The sequence below is a fragment of the Mobula birostris genome, chromosome 1 (genome assembly GCF_030028105.1).
Source record: "Mobula birostris isolate sMobBir1 chromosome 1, sMobBir1.hap1, whole genome shotgun sequence".
NCBI classification, from domain to species: domain Eukaryota; kingdom Metazoa; phylum Chordata; class Chondrichthyes; order Myliobatiformes; family Myliobatidae; genus Mobula; species Mobula birostris.
Window position 1 is genome coordinate 29,872,539 of NC_092370.1, and position 15,338 is coordinate 29,887,876.

Sequence of the window (15,338 nt, forward strand, 5' to 3'; positions counted from 1 at the left end):
GACTTGGAGAGAGAGGAGGTAGTGGGAAACCAAATGGTGATAGAGGTGGTCACAACACTCTCAATGATGGCTGAGTGAAAATTCATCAGGATATGCCCTGAGTTTCCTAAGGTGGTGTAGGAAGAGCAATTTCTGCTGGACTTTCCTAGTGATGTACATAACATGCTTGTCTCACTTCGATGTATTGGTAATGATAGTCCCCAGGAATTTGAATGACTTGACCACTGGCATAGCCTGACCATTAATTTCCAAGGGGGGAGGGGGCAGGTAAGGGGTTGTCAGTGGAAGTTGATTCTCATTTCCACTGTCTTGATAGCATTAGGCTCCAAGTTGTAATGAGCACACATGCTGCAGGACAGTCTACCTCTCCGATAGCAGGTCACAACATTATTAGCGATCAGACTAACTACAGTTGTGTCATCCGCCAACTTTATGATTTTAAAGGATTGGTCTGTGGAGGCACAGTCATTTGTATGAATTGAGAACAGGAAGGGTGAAAGAACACAGCTTGGAGAAGAGCCTGTGCTTATAGACATTGGATTGGACGAATCGGAGCCCAGCTTTACATACTGCTTCCTTCCTGTCAGGAAGTTCGTAATCTACCTTCAGATAATGTAGGGTACAGCTAGCTAGGGTAGCTTGCTTCAGAGCAGCTCCGGAACAATAGTAGAAAAGATGTGAATTTCAGATAGACTTGTTCCACTGTAAAGTGTCTTAAAATACATTTTACCAAATATAATTACTGCTTAGTAAATTCTCTAAGTCACTAAAACTATTTGAAAATATAATTCTTGTACTATTAAAATATTTTGTTAATTATATTTTAGCTTTTTACCATGCTCCTGCCTTTACTTTCACATTTAATACCATCATCTCCTCAAAACTAATCAATAAGCTTCAAGACCTTGGCTCAATACCTCCTTGTGCAGTTGCATACTTGAATTCCTCACTTGCAGACCCCATTCAGATCAGATTGGCAACAATATCTCCTCCACAATTTCCATTTGCACGGATGCACCACAAGGCTGTGTGTTTAGCCCCCGGCTCTACTTGCTTTATGCTTATGATTGTGTGGCTAAGCACAATCTCAATGCCATTTTGAAGTTTGCTGATGACATCACTGTTGTTGGCCAAATCAAAACTGGTGATAAATCAGCATGTAGAAGGGAGAATGAACATCTGGCTGAGTGCTGCTATAACATAAACTTCTTACTCAATATCAGCAAGACCAAAGAGCTGATTGTTGACTTCAGCAGGAGGAAACCGGAGGTCCATGAGCTGGTCCTCTTAGGGAGATCAGAGATGGAGAAGGTCAGCAATTTAAAATTCCTTGATGTTATCACTTCAGACCATCTGTCCTGAGCCCAGCACGTAAGTGCAATTATGAAGAAAACACGGCAGAACTTCTAACTCCTTAGAAGTTTGTGAAAGTTCAGCATGACATCTAAAACTTTGACAAACTTCCAAGGAAATATGGTGGAGAGTATACTGAATGGTTGTGTCATAGCCTGGCATGGAAATAGCAATCCCCTGGAATGGAAAATCCTACCCAAAATAGTGGAGATGCCTCAGTCCATCACGGTAAAGCCCTCACCACTATTGGCACATCTACATGGAACACTGTCACAGGAAAGCAGCAACCATCGTTAAGGAACCCACCACTAAGGCCAGGATCTCTTCTCATTGCTGCCCTCAGGAAGAAGATTGAGGAGCCTCAGGACCCACACCACTAGGGTCAGAAATAATTACTATCCCTCAACCATCAGGCTCTTGAACCAGTGGGGATAACGGTACTCAACTTCACTTGCCCTGTCACTGAACTTTTCCCACAACTATGGGCTCATTTTCAAGACTCGTGTTCTCATGTTCTCGATATTTATCGCTTATGTATTATTATTGTGCTGTACTCTTCTATTTTCTATGTTTTATTACTAATTCTTTTTTATTTTGTATTTGCACAGTTTGGTGTCTTTTGTACACTGTTTGTTTGTCCATCCTGTTGCATGTGGTCTTTCAGTGATTTTATTATGTTTCTTGGATTCACTGAGTATTCCACAAGAAAACAATTCTCAGGGTTGTATATAGTGACATATGTGTACTTTGATAATAAATTTACTTTGAATTTTGAACTTTATATCAACATGACATCCAACACTTATAAATTATAAATTCAGTTTGCTCTAGTACTGTAGTTAATTTATCTGAAAGTAATCCTTTATCATTGTATGTAAATATAGCAATCATCCATTTTAGTGGTGGCTATTTAGGAGTCATAGAACACTACAACACAGGCTTTTTGGCCCATCTAGTCCATGCTGAACTATTAATCTGGCTAATAACTCAGCCTAAATCTAAGCTATTCCCAAAATGGTCAAAACTAAGCTTAACATTAATTCTAAAAAAAACCTACTACCCATAAGGTCTAAATTAAGGTTAAGAACTAGGCCTATAAAACAAACTCTCCAAATAGACTAAACTAAGCCTAAACATTGGCCTTAAAAGAGGCTGATGGAATCTACCACAGTCGACTTTCACTAATCTGACTACCTGTAATCTGGTTCCTTTGATAATCCGGCACTGATTATGTTTAATATGATCCTTCTGTAATTCAGTATTTTCACTAATCCGGCACTCTTCAGGTCCCAATGGAGCTGGATTAGTGAAGGTCGACCTGTATATAAATTTGAAGCATTGAGAATAGAGCGACACATTCCCGTTATTTTAACTCAGACTGGGTACACTCCCTTGTACCCAAATTTAAAAAAAGACCACAAAAAACTATACAAGGCAGGGAAAATATGTCCTCTATAAACTCACATATACTCCTTTACATCTCCCACTACAGAACCCTCCTAATGCAGACCAACTCAAGGGATACCCCGTCAAATCCTGCTGATAGATAAATGGCAATTTGCTGTTCCAGAATGACTACTCCCAAAGCAAACCAGGCAAAAACCTTCTATGTCAACCCCCCTCTCCAAAAAAACCCTCTCTCCACCAGGCTCCTCACTGTCAACTGCTAACCCTAACCCTAGCATCCACTCCCATTCTTCCTTCAGCCCCTCTCTCCTCTATTGCCATCTTCCCACTAGACCTTCAGCTCCATCCCCTAACTCTAACCCTAACCTTCACAGCCCTTCCTCCTCCAGCCCTTTACCTCCATCCACTAACCCTATTTTAGCCATAACCTCCACACCCCTCTCTCCTTCAGCCCCCTTGGTCCATTGCCCCCACTAACCTGGACCATGCAGCCTTATAAACCCTGGCCCACTCCTCTCTCCACAAAACTTAGCATACATCCCCTAGCCTAAATATATCTCTAACCCTAAACACATTCCTAACATCAGAACATAACCCTGACCCTAAGCACATTCCCTTCAAACCACGACCAGCCATAATCAATAATCCTACCAGCCTTAGCTCCACCTCCACAAACCATTAGCATATTCTTAACTCTAAACCTTCAGATAGATAATAGAAAGAGAAAGATCCCAATAAAAGCAGACAGTGTTGGACCAGGTTACCGAAGGAGCAAGTCAGACCAAAGTGGCAGGGTCGAGAGACACTGTATCTCCAGTAATGAGATCAACAAGCACAAAAGGGATAACTGTTCACTTGTTTTAATGATACAGAATTGAAATCTGCCCCCATAGATACTGCACACTTAGTGCAGAGTTCCTTTGTTATTCAGCAGAATGTAAAGTGGAAGCAATAATGTAATTTCAATCTGCTTGATGCCTAGAAGACTATAAAGGTGGATCTTGTTTTATTGCCTGTGACGCATTTTCAACGTATAAAACATAATTGATTCTCTTGCTGTTCTGAGAAAATTATTTTATTTTCCTTGGTAACATTGGTGGAATCTATTTTGGTCAGGCCTATTTGATACAAACTTAATATTTTTTGTTAATGAAATGGAATTTATTCTGATTGCATGGAGACAGCATTTAACTATGACACACTTTTTACCAAATGCCTGCTAATCAAAAGGTATTTTCTTCAATGTGGATTTTGATATCATCCATATTTGTAGTTTTAAGTAGGGCCTTGAAGTTTTACTTCCTATCGATGTAGTTTAAGTGTAGATTACAGATTAAGGGTGAGATTACCTCTCTTCTCTCTCTTGAGCATTCTCATAACATAATTTATCTTGCAAGAGCATTTTCTTCATGTTTTAGTCAGAACCAAAAGGTTTACACTGTATATAGCATAAGAAAATTCAATAATAACCAGCCAATACAATATTTCAAGTGAGATCTATGACAAGTGCCGAGAACTGGGGAACTAATTTTAAAATGTGCTAAAGGCAACTATATTTTCCCAATCCAGGAAGTTCTTCTACATTGGCTTATATACTTCTTTAGATTTTCAGTCCTGCTTAGTTAATGACTGATAGGGAAGAAAGATTCAGGAGATACGATTAACTAAACAAAAAACTCTTTGCTTTTTTTCTGAACACAAGTATGTCAAATTATTATCTTCATTGTGGATTTCACTTGTGCAACTGCAAAACAAGAAGACCTTTTCATCCGAGTTGCTGAGTTCCAGGTATTCTTTCACTTATGGGAAACAGCATCATACCTCAACCATGTCTGTAATGTTGAATTTTACACATTTGTGAGAGAATGGTCTTAACTCAGCAGTTTTAATTCATTCATGATGAAGATTCTTTTTCATGTTGTTAATTATAGCTCAGAAATGATTGTAACTTTAAACACACCTAAAGTTTGAGATAAATTTATTAATCATACATAGCTCATTAATTATTGTATTCTGATTCACTCAACACCTTGAAGATCCAATAACCCAATCATCTTGTTAAAGGAAACCATTGTCATTCACATATCAGATCTGTGCAGGACAAAATATCAATTTCATCTCTAGTTTCTCTGAGATGGCAAAAGTTTCTTTCAAACTGAATTCTATCCTAATTTTGTCATGATCATATCATTAAAGACTACGTATGAACATAGGATGGAACTGAAAGACATTTATTCTTGTCTTTCAGTTTAATGGTCTTTTGCTTACAGAAGACACGTTTTATTTAAAAACTCCAAAAATATTTTGTTAAATTTTGAACACATGGATCATGGATTAGTACAGCAGACAACAATTCATTTGGCCTGCCATTTCTTCCCAGCTGAGAAGGATAATTCAATCACATCTTCCTTGCATTCTCACACACATTAACATTCTTCATTACCTGGTACCTAATTGTCTTTTAAAGATGTGATATACTGAAGGGCAGACAAATCTGTATCCTAGAAGGCAGGGAGGCCCAAAACGGCCCATAAACTGAACTTGAGATTTTCCTGGTAGTTTGTGACAAGTTACTGGGGCACATCATTACCTCTTGTTACCAAACAAGTAGTTTGTCCTATGTGGAGAAAGAGTCAATAGTGTCAGCTAAATTCTTGGAGGAAGGATTGTATTGGGTACCAAAAGAAGGTCAATATCATAAGGACTTTGGACTTTCTGGAAGGAAGGAGTAAGTCTGGGAGCAACACACACAAAATGCTGGAGGAACTCAGCAGGTCAGGCGGCATCTATGGAAATGAATAAATAGTCGACATTTTGGGACAAGACCCTTCCTCAGGACTGAGAAGGAAAAGGGAAGATACCAGAATTAAAAGGTGGCGGGAGGGGAAGGAGGCTAGCTGGAAGGTGATAGGGGAAGCCAGGTGGGTGGGAAAGGCCCAGGACTGGAGAAGAGGGAATCTGATAGGAAAGAAGAATGGACCATAGGAGAAAGGGACCGGGGGAAGCGATAGGTAGGTGAGAAGAGGTGAAAAATCAGAGTGGAGAATAGAGGAAGATGGGAGGGGGAAGCTTTTTTACCAGTAGGAGAAATGAATATTCATGCATCAGGTTGGAGGCTAACCAAGTGGAGATTTCCAGTTTATTATTTCACAGAAAGTATTCCAAAAATAAATAAAATCTTAGCTTTCTTAAATAGGCTTGGAGGCATTGAGAAATCCAATGTCTCATGCAAGGCCAATGCATTGTGTGTGATATTTCTAAAAGCATTGACTTCAATGAATGAAAATTTCAGAAGCTGAGTAACATATGAGACACTGTTATATCCTACATTCAGTGCTCACAGCAACTTATCTCCATCCATCAACGGTTAGGATTAAGCTTCTTTTCAAACCTATTCCTCAAGTCCGATTTAGATTATTTTGGCATTCCCCAAGCTACTTTCTCCTGCACCTGTCTGCTTCATAGAGATAGATTTCATCATATGCTAGAGTTTCTGGTGCCTTCCAGCCAAAATTTGGATCCGCTCCAATTTGCCGACTGGCACAGCAGGTCCAAAATAGATGCCATTTCATTGGTTCTTCACTTAACTCTGGAACATCAGGAGAGGTGGAGAGGTCCAGAAACTTTAAAGTCCTTGATGTTATCATTTCAGAAGACCTGTCCTGGGTCCAGCACGGAAGTGCAATTATGAAGAAAGCATGGCAGTGCCTCAACTTCATTAGAAATTTGCGAAGATTTGGTATGACAGTTAAAACTTTGACAAACTTCTATAGGTTTGTGGTGGAGAGTATATTAACTGGCTACATCACAGCCTGGTACAGAAACACCAATGCCCTTGAATGGAAAATCTGACAAAAAATAATGGATATGTTCCAGTCCTTCATGGGTAAAGCCCTCCCCACCATTGCACATATCTATGTGGTGGACTGTTGCAGAAAAAGTAGCATCTCAATAGATTTCAATAGGTACATTTAATGTTACAGAAATGTATACAATATACATCCTGAAATTCGATCATCAAGGATCCCAACCACCCAGGCCATGCTCTTTCCTCACATCATCAGGAAGAAGGTACAGGAGCCTCAGGACCCACACCACCAGATTCAGGAAGTTATTACTCCTCAACTATCAGGCTCTTGAGCCGTAGGGGATAACCTCACTTGAATTCACTCGCACTATCACTGAACTATTTTCACATTCAAGGACTCTTCACCTCGTTCTTGATATTTACTGCTTATTTATTCATTTATTTTTATTTTTCTCTTTTTGCATTTGCACATTTTATTGTTTTTTGCACATTGGTCATTTGTCCACCCTGCTAGGTGCAGTCTTTCAGTGATTCTATTGTGTTCCTTGGATCTACTGTGGATGCCCACAAAGATAACAGGGATGTATATGCTTACATATATGTACTTTGATAATAAATTTCCTTTGAAATTTGAAAATACACACCTGGCAGGGAAATATGTTCAGGAACTCTCAGATACTCTTCATTCCTCTCTCCTCTTCCCCTTTACCTCTTCCTCTCCCTCTCAGTCTTCCATTTCTTTTCTATCCATTCTGCATGAGCTACAGTTGCACTGAAGATCCGATTTTCTTTCCCAAAACCCGCAGTCTCAATCTCTTTCCATGTCTCTTTAAGTCTGTTGATATTTTTTGACCTCCATTCTCTCTCCCCCCTCTCTCCCTAATCATCTCTTTCTGAACTTTCCCTCCTCCCTTAGAACTATCTCTCCTCCTTCAGAACTTGTACCACACACCAGTTTTATTTACTGTGGGGAATAAAAAAAACTTACTTGCAGAGTCTTGGTTGATTATGCTAAATTTTTACTACAGTGGGCAGTGCTGTAGAGTTTGGTGCATCTCTGGAAGCTCTCAACAAGAGCAGGGCAGTCTGCTAGATCATCCATAGAAGAGTAGTTCGATCACAGCCCAAGTACATCATGCAGTTCATAGGCTATCAAGCTCACCAGAGGCTGGGTATTGTAGTACTGGAGAGGAGCAGAGGACATCTATGAACAACTTGCCAGAATGGAAAGTTGTATTTATGAGGAAACACTGTATTGGTGAAAATTGTTTTCTTTGGAATAGAAGGCTAAGGGGAGATTTAATTGAAATTATAACTGTTGTGTATGTGGCCTGGTTACACAACAACGCTATTAATAAAATCACTGGAGATGGTAGCTAAGGTTCATGGCTCTTTACTGGCAGAAACCGAAATCGGCACACACGTACAGATCAATATGTGCCTAACAGCGCATGCAATGACGTGTTCCTACAGCATAAAGTAGTCCCTTATTATACTGTAGGCAATACGGTATACTTCCCCCCCTTTTATTTTAACAGTGTATCAACTGTGTTTTTTTACTGGGTCACTATGCTAAACAAATATGTCTACCCTTAACATACAAACGCCTACCATTTGGTTACTTAGTAACTTAATAATATCAAATCATAACAAAGTAACATAATAATATCAAATTATAACAAGTTTTTTTTTACTTTTGGTCTAGACCCATTTATAACTCAAGTCTCTGGGGGGGGGTCTTCTCTGCCTCTCCGGGTAACGTCTGTCAATAAACATGTTTGTTTTAATACAGATTTCCATATGAAAAGTTCAGCTCTGAGCATAGGGAGTTAAGAAGCTGTGCGCCTCCAACTTGCTAAGAGTTCTAGGCAGCAGATCGCCTCTGTATAATAAAGACTCCTCTGTGCAGCTGTCCTAGATATATACACATCTTTGTGCTATCACTTTTCTTCCTTAACCATATCTCATTTGTTCCAACTGAGCTAATTACACAGCCAATCTTCGTATTCTCCTTAGATTCCAAATAGATAGCCTGACATTTATGATACCATCTCTTATCGTAATATAACTTTCCATCTTCTATTCGTGCTTCAAATCTTTGTGCTGGTGATTCAGCAGGAGTGCTGGGAAGATGCTCAGGAGAAGACGGAGGTGCTGGTCTTTTCGGAGATTTAAGCTTATTGCGAGTTTGCAGATCTTCCATTATCTGTTCATCTGTTAACAAGTAATTTAACTGTGCAGGTGCAGGTTTTGGTCTTTTGTCTGTAATTGGAACAGGGTCATTAGGTCTCTTCCTTAGGCTGCATCCACACTACGCTGGATAATTTTGAAAACGAAGCTTTTTCTCTTCATTTTGACCCTCTGTCCACACTAAAGCGGCGTTTTCATCCCCCGAAGACGGAGATTTTCAGAAACGGTCTCCAGAGTGAATAAATCTGAAAACGCCTAATATCCGTTGTAGTGTGTACGGGGTAAACGGAGAGATTTTAAAACGCTGTCATGACAACACCACAACAACAATACTTTTTCTGCTTCTGCTTGGTACTGCGCAAGCACTGCCGGACGGCTCTTATAACGCACAGTCGGTGTGAACGGCGTGAGGGTTAAATTGTAAAGTGAGCATTTTTGACTATTTAAAAATGCTGTCATGACGTGCCGGAACAGACGGCCGCAGCGCGGCATTTCATTGTTTTCTTGAATGCAACCCCCCACACAACCTAACAATTTCAGAACAGACGGCAACGAGACTGAAGCCAGAAGAGTTAGAAATGTACTCACCAAATACTTTGACCCATAGCTTACTGAATAAATAAGTATACTCACTTTGCCGTGTTTTCTGTCCTTGTGTGTATGAAGGTGGTTCACCTACTTATGCAAATACTTCTCTGACAATAGATGCGTAACAGCCTAATGTAACATTGTATGGAAATGCAAGATAACACTGATGCAGACATGTTTTATACAGTTAACAAGGTGCTTTATTAATGCAACAGAGTTAGTCAGTTTTTCAATGTTCATCGTCAGCCGGGTCATACTGTCTGTGAACTCCCTGTCGGTTGCCTCCATACGCTCCAGTATTTGTTTTTTTTTAGTTTTAAGTCCTCCTGCGCGAGTGCCAGGAGCAATTCTTTTTAAGTTTTTCTACTCTGTAACTGGACAAATGCGTACCGTTTCCTCTTCACTTGTTTTCTGTGCGTCCTGCGCATGCCCAGTAGGAGAAGATTCGCCCAAATATCCGCCTAATGTGGACGGAAATATTTTGAAAAACGCTTAGTGTGGACACCTGTCGTTTTTACTTGAAACTGGCGTTTTCAAAATTATCCGGCATAGTGTAGACGTAGCCTGATTAGTTTCCTAGTAATTATTGGCTTTACCTCCTGTGAGTTCCATTGTTAGCCTCTCAATCTCAATCATCTTTTTCTTTTCTTCCAACTCAATCTTTTTATCTTCGAATTCCTTCACTGCTGCTTTCTTCTCTTTAATGTAATTCCTTTCCACTTGTTCTGTTTTCAGTTGCAGAAAAAGCTCTGCATTTTGTATTCTTTTCTTGTATTGTTGATCTAGTTTCTTCATCCTTTTCTGATACTCTTGCAAAGTGCCTTTCTGTATCTGCTGTAGTTGTCTTTTGAGAAATGTCAATTTCTCCTGGTACATCTGCTCTTTTACTTCCAGGTAGTCTTCATCATCCTGCTTATTGGCAATATCTGTCTCACTTGCATCCTCTGTATCTTCATCCAATTCACGGCCATGGGTGCTGCGTTTGTCCTCATCGTCGACGCTGTCTAGCTCCTCCTCGTCGTTGTAATAGTCAACAATGGGTGAGATGAGAGCTGTGGACATCTTCTCCGCTGAGCTGCCCTCCTTTGTTGACACAACTAGTCCCTTGTTGGTTGCCAATCCAACTGGATTTTCCTGAGCTGTTCACGTCCCAGCAATAGTGGTCCTCCATTTTTCAGTACATGGAGGTTCAGCTGCTGTGTTTTGTCTCCATGGGTCACTGTCACTTTAACTTTACCTTTGGGAGGCACTTTCTGTCCTGTGTACGTTTTAGCAGTAGTTTAGTTCGTTTCAGAGGTACATGAGAAAACAGTCGTTTGTAGTCGTGTACAGAGATCACTGTTAAAGCTGAGCATCCAACTCCATTTTCAGTGTCACACCCGCCACTTGTGGAGTCATCTATATTACTCTTCGATCATCTGTCTCTTTCACACTGTGAAGTTGCCGACAAGACAATTCACTTTCGTCCGAGTCGTTTTCATCAGAACTGCCTTCTTTCATTTTGTGTACCTTTTTGTATTTTCCCTTCTGGGGTTTCTTGTTTCTCTGTATTTTGCCCTTTTTCTGCTGTTGACTAGCTTTGCATACTCTGCCAGTGTGGCCCTGTTTGCCACGGTTTCTGCATTCTTTGTCTTTAAACGAACAGTCATCCAGGTCATGTGACCTGTTTCCACAACAGTAATATTTCTTTCCTTCATTCTTGTTCAGTGACATTTTATTTGTGGCATATTCCAGAGATTTTCGTTGTATCTCAGAAGCACCCCATGCTGCTGTTTCCGTTGATATTGCAACGTTTAGCGCTTTCTCAAATGTAAGGTCTCCTTCACACAGAAACTTCTTCTGTGTGGTTTCATAGTGCATGCCACACACTAACTTGTCCCTCAATGCGTCCGATAGACCAGCTCCAAATTGACAATGTTCTGATAATTTGCACAATTTGGTACAATATTCAGAAATGCTTTCATTTTTGCTCTGATTCCGATTGTGAAATTTATATCTTTCAGCAATGACCAGTGGTTTGGGGTTTAAATGCTGTTGGAGAGTGTTTACTATTTGCTTGAATGTTTTGTCAGCTGGCTTTTCAGGGCTTAACAAGTTCCATAGCAGGCCGTATGTTTTTGCTCCCATAATACTGAGTAAGACGCTGGCTTTCTTTTCATCCTTAACACCATTAGCCTCACAATATAACTCCACTCTTTCAATGTAAGTTGCCCAGTCTTCAAAGCCACTATCAAATGCTTTAATGGTTCCAATCATCAACATCTTTGTTACGTTAATTAAGCCCCGTTCTCCCCATATTTTCCTTTTTGACTCACGTGTCCTTTTTGCTAGCGCCACGAGCGCACTCTGTCTAGATGTCTGTGTGTTGCTCCTTTGTATGTCCCTTCTGGGGCAGGCAGACCCTCAGCCCCTGGGGGTCAGCACCAACTGTGGTCTCCGCTGGACGTGCTGCAGCTCCGACTGTGTCTCTTGGTCTCCTGACGTTCCCAACCCCGGCTGTGCTCCCGCTTCTTTTCGGACTCACGGCCTCGCTCTGCCTCCTTCTCCCGCTCCTTGGCTCGTTCCTTGCGCTCTTCTTCTGAGTATCGTTATCAACTAAAACACGGCGTTTCGATACAATGTAGGTTCATTAACCTCGTCGCCAATTTGTTGTGTGTGTGGTCTGGTTACACAACAATGCTATTAATAAAAACGCTGGAGACGGGAGCTAAGGTTCATGTTTCTTTGCTGGCAGAAACCGAACTCGGCACACACATACAGATCAAGACGCGCCTAATAGCGCATGCAACGACATGTCCTTACAACATAAAGTAGTCCCTTATTACATTGTAGGCCATACAGTACAATAACATTGATAGGTCAAGAGAAAATACGAAGAACCAATTTTGCTTAGCAGAAAAATCAAGGGCATAGACATAAAGTATCAAAGGACTGAAGGACAAGCAGAAAGATGAAGGACAAAATAAATCAGTGGGAGGGTAGTAAGGGCCTCAAGATTCCCAGAAGACTGTGTCTGAAAATTTGGATCTCCAGGCTCAAGGACAACATTTACCCCATTATTGGATGGTTCCTGAGCATGAATGATGCACTCTTGACCTCTCAATCTACCTTGTAATGATCCTGCACCTTATTATCTAGCAGCAGTACACCTTCTTTGTAGCTGTTACACTTTTTTCAGCATTGTTATTGCTTTATCTTGCACTGTGTAATCATTTGATCTGTAAGAACAGTACACAAGACAAACATTGACTAGGTAAATGTGGCAATAATTAACCAATTCCAATTCCATATTTAATTGAGAGGATCTCATCACCGATTTGCAGATTTGTGCTCCTGTTTGCGGTAGGCATATAAGATAGAATAAGTTGCAAAACCACAAAGGAATAAAGTGGACAGATGGGATTGTTGTGCTTAGATCCAGCATGGACTCAATGGGCCAAATAGCCACTTTCTTCATCATAATAAATAGGTGACTAATTGAGTGTATACCATCTGCTTCCAGGAAGTTTGAAATTACCTCGAACCAGCCTGCTGATAGCTGTGGTAGAACAAAGGACCCTAAGGAAAATCCTGACAATTCTTGTCAATGTTTCTTACTCTCTGCATGCCACCTTGGCTGAACAAAGGAGAACTTTTAGTAATAGACTAATACAACTGTGCTGCTCCAAAGAGTGCTATATGGAGTCATTCTTACCGGTGGCCACAGGCTCTATAATGAGTCAACCTATAGCCAGGGAAGAGATGGGAAGTCCTGTTAGACTGTTTGAAGTAGCTTATTTTTTTTATTCTTTCTTTCTTCTCCTCTAATATTTGTATATCTGTGCACTTGTAATGCTACCACGATTTCCTTTTGGATCAATAAAGTATCTATCTATCTATCTATCTATATTTGAATATATTGGTTTATCTGACTCCACTGATTAATACTGTTACCAAGTTCCATCAAAGAGATCCTAAATTGCAGTGACATGCCCTTAACTATGTCACTGATGGAAGTGGCCAGCTGGGTGGCTACATCATCAGACTGTTTTGGAACGTTTGGAATATCCATCTACTCTGAGTTACCCCAAGGTCTTCTCAGAGTCTGAGAATCTTCAATGAACCAGTTCTCTTTCCTACTACAAATGTAGGAATAGCTAGCCATTTAGTTATATTACATTCACCAAACAGAATTAAGCCACGTGTTCATTCTGGTTTAGATTAGAGTTAATATTCTCCATGCTATTTCCTCTTTGTCTTTGGCCAACACTACCAGCAAATCCTTTTCTTTCTTTTCTCTTAATGTTCCCATCTAGTATTCCCTTCTTTATCTCAGCAGGCCTCTGTTTTGGCATATTCCATGTTTTAACTATTCTTGCTTTTCTGCTGAACTCCCTCTTGGTGTTTGTTAATGACGCTCTTATATTTATATTCTTTAGCTTTGGCCTCCCCACAACAATGAAAGCATATTCTCCACATCCTTCCTATCAAGCCATTTCATTATGTAAAAGATCTTAATCAGTTTATCCTTCAACCTTCCACTTCTAGAGAAAGGAGTTCCAGGTTGTTTGGTCTTTCAGATACTGTTAATTCCTTAGTTCTTCGATCATCCTTGTAAATTGTCTTGCACTTTTTTTGATATGTCAGTACCCTTTCCCCAATGTGAGGAACCAGAACTATTTATAATACTCCAAGGTTAAACTGAAGTTCTATGCATGGTTAGTATGATTTCTCTACTTAACTATTAAATCCCTCTAGAACTGAATAGTAGTATATTTTAATTGGTCTTACCAGTTCACTTTAGACACCTGATGGTACATGATCACCCTTGATCACAAGGGCTAAACGTGCAGAATGACAGAGGCTAAGTGATTTTCTTTACTTGAATTCAGTGGAGGAAAATTTCAGAAGCCAGGCTGCCACTACGTAGTTTAGCACTAGTAATTATAAATAAAGACAGAAATTATTATCCAAGAAGTGTATGAACCTCTTGTTCTTCCTACCAAAATATATCACCGCCGCATTGAAATAAATACTAAAATTTATTTTCTCACATTTTGTAGAATGGCTACTGCACCTCCCACTCCTAATTAAAATCTAAAGACGCAGATCTTTGACTTACAAAATTTAATTTCTTCAATTTCCACAGTTGCTGCTAAACCTGGTGAGTGTTTCGAGAATTTTCTGTTTTTATCTCATCTCTAATTAGTTGCCATTCTTAAACTTTGAAATTGAACTCTGACATTTGATCCCAATTTCTAAATTGTGAACAACAATGTTCCTGGCAATGATCATTATGTACCAGCAACACTCAGTTTTTGCATTAATTAGATTAATTTTCAAGCAGTTTTGATATTGTTTCTAAATCTTTGTGGAGTTTCCCAAATTAATCACAAGGGAATGAATTGCTGTATTCTTCTAAAGCAAGAAAGCTTTAGAACAGGGTTAGCTCGTGCTTTATCTGAAATGCATCAGCCATGGAATAACTGTATTTATAGATTCTATTGAGGATTTACAGTTTTGAACATCTGTAAGGCAGAATGGTTAGCAAACAATGATTAGGCCAGTGGCATTGAAACTAAAGTCCTGTTTATGGAAAATGTTGATGTCTTTAGACATCTCATGTTGTGACAAATCCTTATTACTGTTTTTTTAATGTCTCAGATGTGTAGAAGCATTTAGAATCTATTGAAATAGAGTTAATTAAAATTATACTTAAAATTTAAAAAAAGATAAAATCACTTGAAACCACTTGTGTAGATTTATTCAAAACATTAATTTGAATGAGGGGACAATATCTTTCAGTTTCATTTTATCCTTTTTACATTGTGTATGACACACCCTTGAGGAGCCAGATACAAAGTGAATCCTGTCCTTCAGTTCAGCACCAAATGAAATCATACTTAGTGCTGAATTCATTCCTATTTCCAAGTTAAAAAACATGAGGCTAGAAGTCGTATTCCTAAGTAATATGGCTTACCATTTCTGGAATTATCATTGTGAACACTTTTGC

General features: G+C 39.6%; 1 pseudogene; it reads right to left on the reverse strand.

Annotated features, from left to right (window-relative positions):
- Positions 1-9,922: 9,922 nt before the first annotated feature.
- Positions 9,923-10,408, reverse strand: LOC140186821 (sin3 histone deacetylase corepressor complex component SDS3 pseudogene; annotated as a pseudogene).
- Positions 10,409-15,338: the final 4,930 nt, after the last annotated feature.